This window comes from Staurois parvus, unplaced genomic scaffold (genome assembly GCF_062004578.1).
Source record: "Staurois parvus isolate SC_StPar_1 unplaced genomic scaffold, SC_StPar_1.0 ptg000207l, whole genome shotgun sequence".
In the NCBI taxonomy this organism is placed as follows: Eukaryota; Metazoa; Chordata; class Amphibia; order Anura; family Ranidae; genus Staurois; species Staurois parvus.
Genome location: NW_028318003.1, coordinates 5,698,906 through 5,713,920, shown reverse-complemented (window position 1 = coordinate 5,713,920; position 15,015 = coordinate 5,698,906). Strand labels below are relative to the sequence as shown.

General features: G+C 37.7%; 1 protein-coding gene across 2 annotated transcripts in view; it reads right to left on the bottom strand.

Annotated features, from left to right (window-relative positions):
• The window catches only part of USP2 (ubiquitin specific peptidase 2), a 121,045-nt gene that overhangs the window by 84,211 nt on the left and 21,819 nt on the right, over positions 1-15,015 (bottom strand). Inside the window, exon 1 of one of the 2 annotated variants that reach the window (XM_089678567.1) lies at positions 2,755-3,218. The exons of the other annotated variant lie outside the window; for it this stretch is intronic. The gene's annotated coding sequence lies outside the window, so the exon portion shown is untranslated. Of the gene's footprint in view, positions 1-2,754; positions 3,219-15,015 lie in introns of those variants that run through there. 2 annotated transcript variants of the gene reach the window in all.

Here is a 15,015-nt window from a genome sequence, read left to right as displayed (position 1 = left end):
ACTTCAAATAAAGTTCAGGTACTTACCCTGCTTACATTCAACAAAATACATTTAGTGATGTATTGTTGATAACTGAGCTGCATTAATTTGTGTCATTTCTTCTGTATAGAGTTCAGCCTTAAATGCGTTTTGGAGTGAATAGATTTGGGATCCGAATGTTTAACTTAATTTATTTGGTAACAGGAATTAATATTCGCCGATCACTGGAAGTGGCTTTATTTCATTTGCTACCCGCTGACATTCCCAAAAAATCGACTAAATTAGTTCTTTACCTCTTACTAGCTAGATGTTGGAGTCAATCACTAATTTCGCTAGACGGGGTTAAACAAAAACTTAATTGGATAATGATAAATGATAAACTTACAAGCATTGTCAATAATGATACTTCTAAATTTGAGGTGATGTGGGAACCATGGATCAGATATATCTCTATTACTAGTACTACGGCTGACCCTCTCTCTCCCCCCCCCTTTTTTTTTCTCTCCCCTTCTCCCCCCTTCTTTTCTGACTTATTCTGGATATTTTCTTTTGATTTTTGATTTTTTTTTCTTCTTTTTTGGTTTCTTATTGTTGGTAAATCTATATGGAACTACCTAGGTTTACTAACTGATGGAACATTTGCTACCCTGTGGGGATGGGGTTTCCTGTTTACAACATCATCGACTAATGTTTTTTCACATGCCTATATATTTTATGAATATGTTTATTCACCCCATCTCACCATGTAGGTGGGAAATGTTTCTATCTCTATGTACACCAATTTTTCAATAAAAATATTGAAAAATAAATGCGTTTTGGATGTAACTAGTATAAATTCCTAAATTTGACTTGGTGTCAGCCTAATGGAATACTCACAGCAAAACACAGACTGGGGACAAAGAACATGCTTGTAGGCAGGTGGAGTCTACAAGTCAAGAGAAACTGGGCGATTCCCTCGGTCCCCTTGGATAGCGTCCGAATTGGCTATGCTGATTCTAGGTGACCCTAGTTGCCATCTTGGATCACACAGAGTCTTTTTAGGCCCTTGCCCTCCCCTGGGTTTTGGTGCACATTTTGCCAGTGGATAGTGCAGGGATATGATACCTGTTTCTCAGGGACAGCACACACTGTAGGGAGAGGTTCCAGAGGAGTTGCGAAAGTGTAGGGCCTCCGTCTGCCACTAAGCAAGCTCCCCTTTGGGTTGGACCGGCCAGGCGACACTCTACTCTCCTTAACTGGTCCTGTCTCCAGCTTGGGCCTACTTACCGCTGACTCTCTGCTCAACTGGTGTTTTACAAGTTCTGCAATACATTGTTTTCTGCAGTCAGGGACGTGTGTGTGTTTTCTGCTGTTGCAACATGCTGCACCTGCTTAACATGCTGACAGATGGAGATAGCAGACAGATAACACCATCAGCCTGTTTTTGCTTTTTCACTGCGCAATCACAGGGTGGGGGCAATGAGGTACCCTAGCTAGGTTGCTTAACTGCAAAGGAGAAATGTCAATTCATCAGAGCTGGTTGTGTTAACTGGCAGAACTGTGTAGATGTCAGGACTGCATGGACAGGAATACAGATCTCTGGTAGGTAAAATCCTTCCATATTTGTATTCCAACTATGGGTTTTAGCTGCTTGCCTGGACTTCACATTTAAGTTATCCACTTCCTTAATATAAAACGTATCTGAAAAACGTCTGCCTGCTACTTTACATCTCTACATATGAAACTGTGCTACAATGTATGATAATGGAACTATATATATATATATATATATCTTAGATTGCAAGCTCCAATGAGCAGGGCCCTCCTAACCAGGGGCGGACTGACAACTCATGGGGCCCCCGGGCAATAGGGGATCATAGGGCTGCTGTGTCCTTGCCCAAACTCAAAAAAGCCTATAAAATAGGTACCAGGGGCATCTCATGGGGCCCCCTACTGACCCCAGGCCCTCGGGCAGTGCCCGAGTTTCCAAATGGTCAGTCCGCCCCTGCTCCTAACCCTCTTGTATTGAACTGTATCGTTGCTGTATTGTCTCCCTTTATATTGTAAAGCGCTGAGCAAACTTTTGACGCTATATAAATCCTGTATAATAATAGTAATATTTTATATATATATATATATATATATATATATATATATATATATATATATAAATATATAAAATAAGAATACAACAGGGTCACAGAGTACAATTAAAAATAATGTTTTTTTATAGTAGAGTAGGTTAGCCTGGAACCCCTGTCAGATTTGTATTTCTGTCTGTATCCCTGTTACAAGTTTCCCTCACTTCCATTTTAGTGAAACTGTTGTCATTGAGACAGGAAGTGAAGAGAGATCTCTATACTGGAGCCCTAGCTTTTTCTATCAAAAAAAATTTTTGGTTTGTCATACACTTTAAGTCTCCATTCACATTTGTACAACTTCAAAGTTGTGCGACTTTGGAGTGCAACTTTAATGCAACTTTTAATGGGTATGACTTGGATTTGACTTGTCTCTCCGCAAAGTCGGACCCACTGTTGCACTACTGTTGCATGAAAAACATCCAGGTACAACTTTCATGCAACTTTTGAGGGTTACGATTGTCTATGGCCCTCAAGTTGCATGAAAGTCAAACCAAAGTAGTGCATGAACTACTTTGAACTACATGAATGGTTTTCATTGGAAAATGGGGTATGACTTGTCATGCAACTTTGATATCCAAAGTCGCATGACAAGTCACACAACTGTGAATGTGGTCTAAAGATAAATAATTTATTTTAAGCAGACCTTACTACTTACCGCCAAAGAGTTGTAGGCCCTCTTTATAGTCACATTTCCCGACGGTGGAAGAATTCCTTTTGTTTTAATATGTTTTGCCTTTGTGATATTTTCCTCGTCTTTTCTTTGTCTTTGCTTATTTGTTTTATGCAGAAGAAAATGTCCACCTTGTCATTAAACTTGTCTAGGTTTGAATTGTAGGCATCTAAATATTTATCCTCACCTAAAAATTCACCCAGACTTGTCTTTGAACTGGCTTCTATGTCTCAGTGGGGTTGTTGCTTTGACCGCCGTCTTCCAGCTCAGTTCATTGTTGTCTCTGATGCATGAGTTCATTTTCTAAAATCCGCTCTTTAGGTTTATTCTCCATTCTTCAGTATAATTCCCCAAAATCCCTGAATTTTCTGATCTTGATATTTTGTGTCTGATGGGTCGTCTTCCGTTTTGTCTGTCCGCGTCTTTCTGTGTTTTCCTATGCCTGTTTTCTTCTTACTCCTGTAATAGGAGACGACGCCGTGTCTCACTCACATGGCTGTTGAGTCCCTGTTACCTTGGGAATGACCCTGATTACAAACACTTTTCATGCTGCTCTTTGACAGAGCTGAGCACACAGTGACTTACTAAATTCTACCTAGTGTTTACCAATGAGCAAGTACAGACCTGTCCTAAAAACAAACAGCCTATATAGTATAGAAAACGCAGCAATTTGTGGTAATTAAAAATCATAACTAATTTGGCAGCAGTAAACTGGCATCTAATTGTTTCCTCTGAGGTACTGTACTCTCCCAAAGTTCCCTGCTGTGCCTTATTCAATGAATTCACTCATGCGGGTTCATTCAATAAACGGTACAAGGGGTCTAGTGGCTTGGCATACTAGGGACACAGTAGTACCCATGGTTCCTCATATTACAGTCTATTTTGTGGCTACGTTTCATGAAGTAAATTCACAGTACACAAGTGAATGATCAAAGTAAACATCTGCAATCCATCTACCGGTCTGGGCTCAGTAGAGCGAATTTTGATTAATCATTATAGATGACTGCACTTTACATAGTTACATAGTTAGTCTGGCTTAAAAAAGGCAAAAGTCCGTCTAGTTCAACCATTAAAAAAAAAGCTATAATCCTATACCCACAGTTGATCCAGAGGAAGGCAAAAAACCCAGCAAAGCATGATCCAATTTGCTCCTGCAAAAATTCCTTCCTGATCCCCCGAGAGGCAATCGGATATTCCCTGGACCAACTTTACCTATAAATGTTAGTATCCAGTTATATTCTGTGTAACTAAGAAAGAATCCAGGCCTTTCTTAAAGCAATCCACTGAGCTGGCCAGAACCAACTCTTGAGAGAGTCTATTTCACATTTTCACAGCTCTTACTGGAAAGAAACCTTTGCACTGATCACTTTCCCCTTAAACAGGCCCACAGGTGTATGTTTACAATAATAGTTGTTTAGGTGTAGGTCCAACTGCGCCTGAGGTGCCCGCGCATCTTTTAGCAGGACCTTCTTAACACAAGGCTGACATAGGCCTAACACCCAGGCCACCAACAGTCCACAGCCCACGCAGCCCTTCATTGCACACATGAACGCTACCCCCTGAAGGAGCTGCTGGTATATTTTGGCCCTCTGTTCATCACTAGGCCAAAGACAGGAGCGCACCCCTGCTGACACCACCAAAATACCTTGGCCAGGGAATCTCCCGGCTGTCACCCAAGGAAAATCCACACAAACTATTGGAACATAAATCATTAGATTGTACTATTCAACCTAGTGAGGAGATTGTTCTTTCCCTCAAGGAAGGATTCTAGGTTCCTGTGGGGCTGCTGCCCCTGGTGACAATTCCACTAAAACATAAAGCTGCAGTCTGGGCCTCAGCAGCTGCTGGGCTGAGGCCCTAAGGAAGATTGCTAAGGACTACATTTGCATGAGGGTACTGCACAAAAATATTGGGTCTGGAGAAAGTTCCTTCACAGTTCCTTCACGAAAGGATCTACCTGTGGATACTGGGTGTTAGCTACTGGGGTACTGTGAGTAAAGACCTTGCTATGGACTGTTAGTTGAGCAAGTGCCAGAAGGAAACTAAACCCTGGCATGTCTTCCTGGAAAACACTTATCCTCTCACTCTAAGATAGCATCACTGCGTGACGTAAGGCGAGGGACGTGGTGACGCAATTTCCGGCGCAGACGCCATATTGGGACTCCTATACATATCCATGCAAGTATACCCACAGCATGTGGTTTTCAAGGCTCATGTAAAAGCTATATACATGTGAGTGGGCATTCGGGACTTCTTTTAATTAAATTATGACATTATTACACTATGGGAACATCTTCTTTTATATTCCTTCTGGCTGCATGAGCATTGGCTGATCCTAATTTTACTGCTCTGGAGAGGATTCCTGCTGTGCCGGTATCTACCAGTGAGGGGAATTGATCCATAGCTGTACCTGATACCTTTTGAAGTGGGTCCTGGCTCCTGGTTGATGCAATATTGTATGAGAAAGGCTTTTTGGCCCTGCAGGGTCACTCCATGGAGGTGAGGGGGCATTTCATCTAGTGTCAGATCTCATCGTATTGTGCATACACCTTTAAAACACCAGCACTATCTAAGAACTATAAAACACCTTCACTGTTTAAGGTGTATTAGACTTCATGTTTTGGCTGGAATATATGGAGTTCATGTGGCTTATTATATGTTGGGTCATTTATATATATATTTTAGGACTAATTTGGTCCATATAGTTCATGTCACTTATTTAATTATTTATTCACTTATCCCTGATTTAGGGGACACTGTTCTGTGGTTTTCACGTGTATTCTATTCATCACTATTTTCACTTTTATCCGTAAGTTTTGGCTGATTATTTTCTTCAGCAACAAAGTTGTATTGCATAAAGACTTTTCGCTTAATTTTCATTATACACAGTTTCAACTGTTTTTTTGTTTTTTCACTTTCACCCATTTTTCATTATGTTCACTGTGAATATGTACATCTTGGGATTATTTCTTATAGCAACTATTTAGTTGCATTATAGAAGTCTTGTGGCTTTATATTTATCACTGTTCTTTTGGGATCCTACCCCTTCCATTCCGGGCACTTTTACCCCTTCCTGCCCAGGCCAATTTTCAGGTTTCAGCGCTCTCACACTTTGAATGACAATTGCGCGGTCATACAACACTGTACCCAAACTAAAATTTTATCATTTTCTTCACACAACTAGAGCTTTCTTTTGGTGGTATTTAATCACCACTGGGGTATTTATTTGTTGCTAAATTAACAAAAAAAAACACGTTTTTCTTTGTTTCTGTTATAAAAGTTTGCAAATAAATAATTGTTCTTCATAAATTTAGGCCAAAATGTATTCTACTACATGTCTGTGGTGAAAATAACCCAAAACAGTATTTATTATTTAGTCTGTAGGAAAGTTATAGAGTTCACAAGCTATGGTATAGATCTGAATATTGATCAATCGTGAAGTACTGACAGCCAATCTAATTTCTTGAGGCACAAAAATGTCAGAACAGTACAGATATCCCCCAAATGACCCCTTTTTGCAAAGTATCCAACATATTTCATAAGAGGCATGGCGAGTTTTTTGAAGTTGTAATTTTTTTGTCATAATTTTTCGGAAAATTAAAAAATTAAAAAAATTATTTTCACTATTTTTTTTTTACATACTGTCACCAGTGCAGTACAGTGTCATCATATAACTGGCATGGCGGTGATCAGGGACACTGACTGGTGACAGTATGAAAAAAAAATGTAAAAAAAAAAATGTTTTTATTGCATTTTTTTTCTTTTTTTTTAGATTTTTTTTCATATTTCACTATGACCAAAGTAGTACAATGTTACCATAGTAACATTGTGCTACTTTGGGGAAGTGATCAGTATTTTTTTTTTTTTTTTACACAATTTGCTTATAGCAAGGAATTACTTTGCTATAAGCAAGCATTTACCTGAATGACATCGATTCATTCAGGGTTTTTTTTTGTGCATAGCTGTGATTTGGCCACGGCTAATCACATGACACAGCTGGGCTGTGATTGGCCCAGCTTGTGCATGTGATCGCTGTGACCATTCACAGCTAGACACACTAGTATACTATGGATGGCATGAAAGGAAGCCATCCATTGTATACAACTGTCATGTGACACATGGTTCCGGCAACGGGGACGGTACTCAGAACTGTCATCGGCCATGTCCGAGGTACACGGCCAGTGACAGATCGCGCTGCTGCGCGACTCTGCGGGCATGCAAACTGCGCGTGCCTGAAAGGACGCCATATGGCGTCCACCCAGAGGGACGAGGAATTTTGCAGGCCGCCATCTGGCTATAGGCTGGGCGGGAACCTGTTAAGGATCATATCATTGTTTTAAGTGGACACAATTTATGAAAGAAGCAGTATATATTTTTCACCCATAGTCACCTATTTATTTACAGTGGTGTGCCACTGTACCATATAGATATAAGAGCCAAAGGTTTCTATATGGACTGTGTTTATAGGGTCCTAATTATACTGGACATTCCCTGTTACCTCCAAAAAGCTAATATTGGAAGATTAGAGAGGTTTGTCCTTCTATTGTTGCTACTGATTGTTTTGGAGTATCCTGAGACCCTAAACCCCTTTCCTGTGCAAAAGAGATAAAAGTGATAAACATCTTTAAAACCTGCACAGTATCAAAAACCAAACGTACACCCAATGTACTGTAAATGCTGCACAGCTCAGATAGCCAAAAATATATATTTATTGGTAACAAAAGAATTACAAATATACAAAATGTATATACCTTCCTTTGAGGTCACTCCACTCCCTCAAATTAAACCTTTCCAAAACCGAGCTCCTAGTTTTCCCCCCAGCCCGTGCCCCCCCCCCAACCTCTCCATCACGACCAATAACACGACCATCAGTCCCACCCCGCAAGCCAAAGTTCTAGGTGTCACTCTAGACTCCAATCTGTCCTTCCAACCCCATGTCCAATCGCTGGCAAACTCATGTGTTTCATTTTTGCGATCCTCTAGTAATTATCACACCTGTGGCTCACAAGTCACTCTGATTCATCTATACCTGTTGTGTCATCACTGACATCACATCACTGTGTTTTGTTGGATCTGTCAATGAGTGGGATTGCTCAGTTCAGCTGCATGCTGTCACAGCGTTTTATCTCCCGTCATTACCTGGGAAATTCCAGCTTGGGATCTGTCAGAGTGTGGATCCATCATCCTCCACTCACTGCAACTGTCCCCCTGCCACTGCCAACCACAGATAAATTCCATCCATGACACTGATTTTGTCTTTAATATTGGTGCTGGTGGCATTTTATGGCACTTACTTTTGCAAATTAATTTGGATGTAAATACCCTCAAATTAAAGCTGACAGTCTGCAGTTAAAGCACATCTTGTTCGTTTCATTTCAAATCCATTGTGGTGGTGTATAGAGCCAAAAATGTTAGAATTGTGTCGATGTCCCAATATTTATAGACCTGACTGTATCATACAAGTCATTTTCATCCAATGATTCTATGTATTAAATAGCCAGCAATCATAGCCACTGCCCACTTTATTGCAAAGTTGTTTTTAAAAAACTTTGTGGTCATTTCACTGGATTTCATGTAATTTACAATTTGCATGACTGAATTAAATGTTTTTTTTTTTACCTCTGCAGGCATAGTTTTATTAGGCAATCTTTCTCTTTGGGGTAGACATTGATTGCTTGTACAATAAAAGACTTACTTCTTGTAAAAATGCTGAAATTGGACCCTTTATTGTCATTTACCCAACAGTGCAGTGATTTGCATTTAAAGCCCAAACAGCAAAAAAGCTGTCAATTTTTTTCCAAAGATTTCTTCCCTAATAGTTGTTGTTTTCAACTTGTAAAGGATCGAAATGTCTTCAGACATGTAATCGGTAAACAGATATTGCACAAAAACTAACAGCACAGCTAGACCACTGGCATCAGAGCTCTCATCAATCTACAAGGCTAAATAAGGAGAGCATTTGAGTCTAAAAAAGATTTGATTCAAAATGTCAGCTGCACAAAGCATGGGTCCTTGTTTTATAGTGTCATTAGAATGGGACACCTCGTCAATTGGTGCTGCTTCTTTGGCTCCACATAGTTTCCCATAGATCAACAGCTCAATGTCTGTGTTTACATTTTCAGCAATTCTGTGTCTTTTCTTGACTGGTGGTAGCCCACTTAAAGTGAAACTTTAGTCAGAAAATAAAGTCCTGGTACCCTTTTGCAGGTATAGCTATATACAATTTACAAATAAGGGCCTTTATTGTTTAAAATCCAGTAATACCCATATGAAAGAAAAATATATTTGAAATATACTTTAAAAATTTTAATAGAATAGTTATTTGTGAGCCACCAGGAGTTAACTTACTCTATTATTAGTGTTAATTGTGTGCTTAAGTGAATATTTATTAAATATTGGATCGCCAGGCACTAATTACACCCTCTCTAGGTGTATGAAATTAAACTATGAATTCTTTGGGAAGAATATTTTTAAAATATGAATTCTTATACTGTACCGCGCTCCAATATTATCAACCTTTTGTGATTAACCTTTTTTGGTTGTGTGAATTTCTTAATATACCACCTATAATCCAATCATTACTTACTTCTATGGTGCTTAAATATACAATTAACATAAATTAATTTATAAATATGAATTAAAAAATTATATGTGATTATAACAAATATTAATAAAAAATTAATGAAAAATTGGAATGTCAATACTATGTGAATAAAATAATAAAAAATTAATAAAACATAAAAAAAAAAAAAAAAAAAAAAAAAAAGGAATGTCAATTATTTTCTTTAAATTTGAGATGGTGTTGTTATTCAATTTAGTTAATGTGATAAGTCTGTGTTGGCAGCTTGAACCTCTCCCTTGTCTCCTCTCCTCTCTCCTCAGCTCAGCTTTCTCAATTGTGCTTTCTTCACTGGCTGCTTTGTTTATTCCTCCATATACGGAACATGCAGAGAAGGGAAAAGAAACATAGTGTCTTATCCGGGATATAAGTGATTTATTGCTCTTTGATCTCCCACTCACATTGCGTGATAACGTCACCGCCCCTCCCCTACGCGTTACGCTACAGGGACTCGTAGCTTCCTCTGGGGGATGTGGATTCAATCCACATCCCCCAGAGGAAGCTACGAGTCCCTGTAGCGTAACGCGTAGGGGAGGGGCGGTGACGTTATCACGCATCCACAGAGGAATGGCGAGTATATTTACTGCAAGCAAACACATCAGCCAGGCTGTCTGAAGTACGATCTTGATACATTGTATGCAAAGCGTTATTTACATTTACACAATGTGAGTGGGAGATCAAAGAGCAATAAATCACTTATATACCGGATAAGACACTATGTTTCTTTTCCCTTCTCTGCATGTTCCGTATATGGAGGAATAAACAAAGCAGCCAGTGAAGAAAGCACAATTGAGAAAGCTGAGCTGAGGAGAGAGGAGAGGAGACAAGGGAGAGGTTCAAGCTGCCAACACAGACTTATCACATTAACTAAATTGAATAACAACACCATCTCAAATTTAAAGAAAATAATTGACATTCCCTTTTTTTTTTTTTTTTTTTTTTTATGTTTTATTAATTTTTTATTATTTTATTCACATAGTATTGACATTCCAATTTTTCATTAATTTTTTATTAATATTTGTTATAATCACATATAATTTTTTAATTCATATTTATAAATTAATTTATGTTAATTGTATATTTAAGCACCATAGAAGTAAGTAATGATTGGATTATAGGTGGTATATTAAGAAATTCACACAACCAAAAAAGGTTAATCACAAAAGGTTGATAATATTGGAGCGCGGTACAGTATAAGAATTCATATTTTAAAAATATTCTTCCCAAATATATTGACATGTATTTGAAATACTAAAATTTTGGCCATATTCAATATATATTTCAATAAATATATACAACTACTGTATGTTGAAATGCATTTTAATTACAAAATATATGAAAAATATTTTTAAAAATACATTTCAAATATAGTGTATGTCTTTAAAAATACAAATCTACATTTCTGGAATGCATTTACAAATATTAGCACTTCCGCCTGGCAGTACTAGGGTCGTTGGTTCGAATCTCAACCACGGCACCACCTGCCTGGAGTTTGCATGTTCTCCCTGTGCCTGCGTGGGTTTCCTCCAGGTACTCGGTTTCCTCCCACACTCCAAAGACATTCTGGTAGGTTAATTGGCTCCTGTCTAAATTGGCCCTAGGGACCTTAGATTGTACACCCCTTGAGGGTTAGGGACTGATGTGAATGTATAATATATATGTAAAGTACTGCGTAAAATTGATGGCGCTATATAAGTACCTGAAATAAATAATAAATAAATAAATATATGTAAAAATATATGTTGAAAAAAATCTGTAGAATATATTTAAAAAAATATATTTTTAAAAATATTTTTCATATATTTTATAATATATAAAACACGCATTTCAACATGCTATATATATATATATATATATATATATATATATATTTATTGAAATATTTTTTTAAATATATTGAATATGGCCAAAATTATAGTATTTCAATTACATGTTAATATATTTAGGAAGAATATTTTTAAAATATATTTTTCTTCCATGTGGGTACACTGTCTCACCCTGCTCTGTACATGCTCAGTTGCTCTCTATTTTTAGCCACTGTGCTGAAAATGTAGAGGCCAATCTGCTGACAGCCTAAAGACTGCTGCTCAGAGGCTCTGGGGTTCAGCAGAATGGCATCCTCCAGCAAAAAAGAGTCAATTTACAGCACACACTAATTTTGGCAGCATAATTATTAGTATTGAATGTACTGTATGTTCTTTGCTAAAGAACATTTTTTTTATCAATTTGGTAAAGTTACTCTTTAAAGTGAGGACTTTGCTTTTTTTTATATTTGCTTAGAAATTATATATCATTGCTGTTCTTTTAATTGTACACTTCATCAGTGCCAAAAAGGGGGTTTATCTTTTTTCTGTGGAAGACTTCTTTTAAAACATCCTTCCAGGAAAAGGTATTTCATGCAGTTAATATTAGTTATTTTTTTTGTTCACATATTAAAGGGTGTCTAAAGTGAGAACTTCTCTATCCTAATTTTAGATGTGAGGGGTTTGAACTCTTTTCAGGTTTTTATTGCTGTCTGTGTCTCTGATAAGGAAATGTGCTCTCTCCTCCTATGTGCAGACGACCATCATGTGATCACTGATTGGCCAATCAGTGATCACATGAATAGTAGTAAGCAAGATGTCACTTCTGACATCATTGCTTACTACTAGTGAAATCTGTGAATGATCTCAGAGGTCACATGGTACAAGGCTATTCACAACAGCCTTGTACCATGTGACAAGCTGTGACCAATCAGAGCTCTCACAGTATTTCTCAATGGCTGCAAGAATGCAGCCAGACAGAAGGAGAAATTATTGCTTTTACAGCCTTTATGGGTATAAAAGCAATCAGTGTAAAAAAAGGAAAAACAAATCTTTATTACACCCCACAAGTAGTACAGTGTCACCACGGTGACACTGTACTGCTAGGGGGACAGTATGTAAAAAAACAAAAACAAATAATAATATAAAAAAATAAAATAAAAATGTAAAATCATTTTTTTTAAATTATAATTTTTGGTTATAAACTAATTTGGGTTATTTTTTTACTAAAAAGATAGATGAATAAATTTTGGCCAAGATTTATGAAAAAAGATTATTTATTTGCAAAATCGTATAAGAAAAACACTTTTTTTTTTTCAAAATGTTTGGACTTTTTAATTTATATAGCAAAAAAATAAAAATCCCAGTAGTGTATAAATAACAGCAAAATAAAGTTTTATCTTCTCAAAAAAATGCTAACAAATTCATAAAGTGTTGCATGACCGCGCAATTGTCATTCAAAGTGTGATAGCGCTGAAAGATGAAAATTGGCCTGGACAGGAAGGGGGTGAAAGTGTCCGGACTTGAAGTGGTTAAGGAGATTTCCTCTCATTGTGTGTTGTTTCTACAGGACAGTAAGTTAAAGCCCAACCCTGGGAAACTATAGAAGTATCCCTTGCAGTGGGGCTGTTCAACTGAACTACATGAAGAATATATATAGGCTACTATGATTTTAACTTTTTAAAATTAAAAACAGCTGTGCAACCCACAAGAGTTTGTTTTTTCTTTTGCAGCAGACTAACTATATCTAACCCAAACGGGCGGACTGACAACTCATGGAGCTCCCGAGCAATAGGGGATCATGGGGCCCCTGTGTCCTTGCCCAAACTCAAAAAAGCCTATGGAAAAGGTACCAGGGGCATCTCATGGGGCCCCCTACTGATCCCGGGCCCTCGGGCAGTGCCCGAGTTATCAAATGGTCAGTCCGCCCCTGAACCCAAAGAATGTTTAGCAGATTCAAAATTGCAAGCTTGTCAGTTTGAACATGCAGTGTTGCTTGCTACATGAGTGATTGTTAGGCCTCATGCTCACAGGAATGAAAAATGCCACTTTCAGAGGATTTTTTTTTAGGTCTCTGAACACAGCTACAAGTTAGGTAATGTGCCCATGCAAATACAGGCATTTAAAGGAGAAGTGTGGCCGAAGTTCTTTTGGCCATACTTCTCCTGTGGCACTCAGTTCTACACTCCTGTGACTCAGATGCAGGCTGACGTCACAGAGCCGGTCCAGGCTCTGCAAGGATGCAGACAATATTGTCGGGATATGCCCAGATGCCTGACCGGTAGCTAGCTCACCCTTAACCTGACAAGCCCTCTGCACAGTCTGGTACTCCAGTAAGTGCTGGAGGGGTAGAGCAGAGAGCATGTGACTGACAGTCACCGCTCTGTGTTCAAAGCAGACCTGAAAACTGAGCGAATAGCAGTATTTTATTGCTCAGTTCTCAATGCAGAGCCAGCAGGGAACAGTTGCAGCATTGGATTGATGATGCAGCCATCTAGGTGTTTGTTACTTTTTTGTTTGCCTGCTTCCCCAAACTTATGTTCCCAGGTAAGCTGATTTGCATTTACATGTAAACATAAATAAACGAGCATTAAACACATTCTTGTGGCTGGAATGAATTAATATTCTAGAAAATAGATTGGGTTTACGTGCACACTCTTCTAATTGTCCTAAACACATGCTAAAATGAGCATTTTTTAAGCTGTGCTTTTGTGTCAATTCCTGATCTAGTGTACATAGGAATATTTGAATACACCCATGTGTTGAAGCCTTGTCACCCATGTCCAATTTAAGTTTTTAAATCTAGGAGACCTAGAGGACTTTAGAAAAAATACAGGGACAGTTGTGAATACCAACTGGTGAAATGGAAATAAATTGAGACATTTAATTTAAAATGTCTTTAACCCTTTCTTGGCTGCACATGTGAGTACAAACTGTTAGAACATTTCTAAACAGAAATATGTATAAGATCAGTTATTTTAGATTTACTTAGATATAGTATTTGCTAGTATTTTCACGGAAAAATAATACAAGGTAATAATTTATTTAAATTAGGAACACAGGTCGCACCTATGAGTATGGAAATACCACTAGACCTTTTTAGTTTTTTGATCAAACAAATACTATTAAGCTAGCCATACATAGTTATATTTTTGTTTGAACATTGGAAAGGAAATACTGAAAAGTTGTTTATCAGAACATTTTTTTTGCCATTATTAAGTCAACAAATTTAGTAGGAAAGCTCCTAAAATTTCATCCTGGCCTATTTGAATAGAATCCCAGGTGTTTAACAAGTTTAATCAAAGTATATATGATCTTTCCCCAACAAAAACCACATTCACAGTTAGAATTTCGTTTGCTCAAAAACAAAGTATTCATGTTACGCCTTCGAATTTTATCATCACTATTGTTAAAAATAAACAACAATTTGACCCCACTAACTATCAGAAAATTGATCAATGGTTATAAAAATGAAAGCTTTTGAACATATTCTACTGGTGTATGACCCAAACCTAAAGCAGATCAATTTGAAATTAGTGAATACAACCCAGTTTGCTGGCCTTTAATACTGCCATCTTTGAGGTTTATATATTATTTTTTTTCTTACACTGTATTTCCCTTCCCTGTGGCTTGTTGGCTGGAAAGATGCTGGTGAAAATGGTAAGGTACATAGTGCTTTCTTATGCTCAGAATGCAGGTCAGCAGATAATGTTCTTTAGAGCAGTGGGAACCCTGCATCATTTTTGCTTTTCTCCATAAGAGTGAAATTGTTACATTTGTCCAGAGAAAACAATCTCCACCCGATACACTGTATACAAGTCACAG